The 2,747-nt window shown below is 40.7% G+C and overlaps 1 non-coding gene across 1 annotated transcript; it reads right to left on the bottom strand.

Annotated features, from left to right (window-relative positions):
- Positions 1-2,420: 2,420 nt before the first annotated feature.
- LOC148554028 (small nucleolar RNA R71) lies at positions 2,421-2,527 on the bottom strand. The gene has a single exon (XR_015893934.1). It is a non-coding gene; the product is annotated as a small nucleolar RNA R71 (small nucleolar RNA).
- Positions 2,528-2,747: the final 220 nt, after the last annotated feature.

A 2,747-nucleotide genomic window follows, 5' to 3' on the forward strand; every position in this document is an offset into this window, starting at 1 on the left:
TGTGATTGCAGGGATGTCGGGTGCTTCCTCCTTCCCTTCGACATGATATACTTCTTTGAGGTATCTTTTGCGGGATGATTTGGAGATTCCACCTCCTGCAAATCCTCCGTGTATCATATGGACATGTCTTTCTGGCGTACGAGGTGATTGCTCAGCTCGTCCGACATCTTCATCTCTTCGTCTTTTTCTTTGTTTATCATCTCGGGTGGCTAGATACCGATTTAGTTTTTCTTCCCTTATTAATTTTTCTATTATGTTTTTTAAGTCAAAGCACTCGTTGGTGGTTGATAAACCACTATTTTATGGTTTATATTGTGTTTAATTGTGTGGTTTTATCATGATCCTGACCCACTTATTCATTAAAATAGCATGCATTTATATTTCCTTCCTGAAATTATTACATGAGTGAAAACTACTTCCTAGAGACTTTTAATTATGCATTTTACTTCTCCTTTATTCTATTCGATGCCGTGATCTGTGTGTTAAGCGTTTCAGGTTTTATAGGGCAAGAATGAGTTGGAGATTGGAAAGGAAGCTAGCAAAAATGGAAGGAACACAAGAAATTCAGGAGATGACCAGCGAGAAGCGACGCGGCCGCATAAACAACGCGACCGCGCGGAGAAGATCAAATCACAGTGACGCGACCGCATGGATGACGCGACCGCGCAAAATGGAAAAGCACGAGCGACGTAGAGGCGTGGACGACGCGTCCGCGTGATGAAGCGAAACGCGAATGACGCGTCCGCATGAGCGACGCGATCGCGTGGCGTGCGCGATCTGCATAATTTGCAGAATCACTGGCCCAGTTCTTGGCCCAGAACAGCAGACTAGAGCCAGAGAACATGCAGAAACCAAAAAAACAACATTCATTCTACACAGTTTTAGTTTTAGATCTAGTTTTACTACTCCTCTAGGTTTTTCTCTCTACACATTCATAGTTCTTTGGATTTAATTTTCTCTTACTTTTTGGCATTGGAACATGGAGAAGAGTTATTACCTCATCAAGACTTCGTCATTCTAGTTCGTTTTCTTTACTTGGCTTCACTCTTCCATGTTCTGTGCTTTGTTAATTTTACCATTGGAGTATTTTTAGGATTATTTAATACAAGGATCACTTTTATTTTTAATTGACTATTTTGATTTTCATTTACAATGTCTTCCTTTAATTCCTTTTTATATGCTATGAATTTTACATCCACAATGAGCGAGTACTTCCCTAACTTGATGGGGAATTGATTGAAAGGAACCCTTGAGTTGGAAAGCTTGAAAGAAAAATTGTAATTGGGTTTATGGTTGGATTGCCTCCTAATCACTAACACCAATCCCTTTTAATTAAGTGGATTGCAACTTGTGAACGGACGTAGCATTCCAACTTGTTTGACTTTCCTTCACCTAGTGAAGGATAACTAAACAGGACAACCTTTAATTGTTAATTAATCCTGAGAGCATTCCAACAATAATAGGGATTCCAACTAATCAATTCCCAGTCAAGGCTTTTATTTACATTATTCAAATTCACCAATTTAATTTCCTGTTTGCTCAATTCAACCCTTTTTGAAAACCTCTGATTAATAAAATAGCACACTTTTCTGCAACTCGTTGGGAGACGACCTGGGATTCATACTCCCAGTATTTTAATTTCAATTTTCTGTGACATCTTTCTAAATTGATAGGCGGATTTCTGGCGAATTAAGAACTATACTTGCAACGTATATATTTTAACAATTTTTAATTCGCCAATTTCTGCCCGCATCAATTTTTGGCGCCGTTGCCGGAGAGTTGCAATAGAGTGCTAAAGTTATTAATTAGAATTTATTTATTTGCATTTTTTTATTTTGCTACTATGAGCTGCATATTTCTTTCGCTAGATGACGCGTTCACTTCTTGATCCACGCTTGCCCGTATTCGATCCTGAGATTGAAAGAACCATCTCACGAATAAGGCGAGCTCGACGTCGGTTTGTCCTCTCTGAGGGCGGATTTGAAACGCCATCTGAGGAAGAAACCAGCCCCCGTTCTACTGATTCGGTTGATTTACGTACAGGTAACATGGCGGCAGCCAGAAGAGTTACTATCCAGGAGGAAGGAGCCCCTGATTTTACAATGCAACCGTTTCAAGCGCATCACCCAGCGGTGGCTGCAGATTTTGAAATAAAGACCGCACTACTCAATTTGATGCCCAAGTTTCATGGCTTACCTGCTAAAGAGCCTATCAAGCAACTGAGAGATTTCCAGGCAGCCTGTTCTACTGTCAGGCGTGATGGTGCTGATGAAACTTCAATTCTGCTGAAAAATTTCCCGTTTTCTCTTGAAGGAAAAGCAAGAGAGTGGTACTACACTCAACCCCTAGAAAATGTATCCAACTGGGATACGCTCAGAAAAGAGTTTTTGGAGAAATTCTTTCCATCTGAAGTTACTGATAAACTGAGGAAAGATATTTCCACGATTGTTCAAGATGACAACGAGATTCTCTTTGAATACTGGGAGCGCTTCAATAATCTTCTGGAAGCATGCCCCCACCACAGGATTGACAAGATAGTGTTACTCAGCTATATCACACAGGGCATGAGGCCCCAAGATAAGACCACATTGGAAAGTGTTAGCAATGGGTCTATGAAGAAGTACAAAACCACTGATGAGGCATGGCAATTGATCAGCGACTTAGCTGAATCTACTAGGAACCACAGGCAGAAATAAGGCCATTCAAAAGCCGTTGCAGAAGTATCCTCTAGCAGAGAGACCACTGCT

The sequence above is a fragment of the Arachis ipaensis genome, chromosome B7 (assembly GCF_059453495.1).
Source record: "Arachis ipaensis isolate K30076 ecotype BB chromosome B7, ASM5945349v1, whole genome shotgun sequence".
NCBI classification, from domain to species: domain Eukaryota; kingdom Viridiplantae; phylum Streptophyta; class Magnoliopsida; order Fabales; family Fabaceae; genus Arachis; species Arachis ipaensis.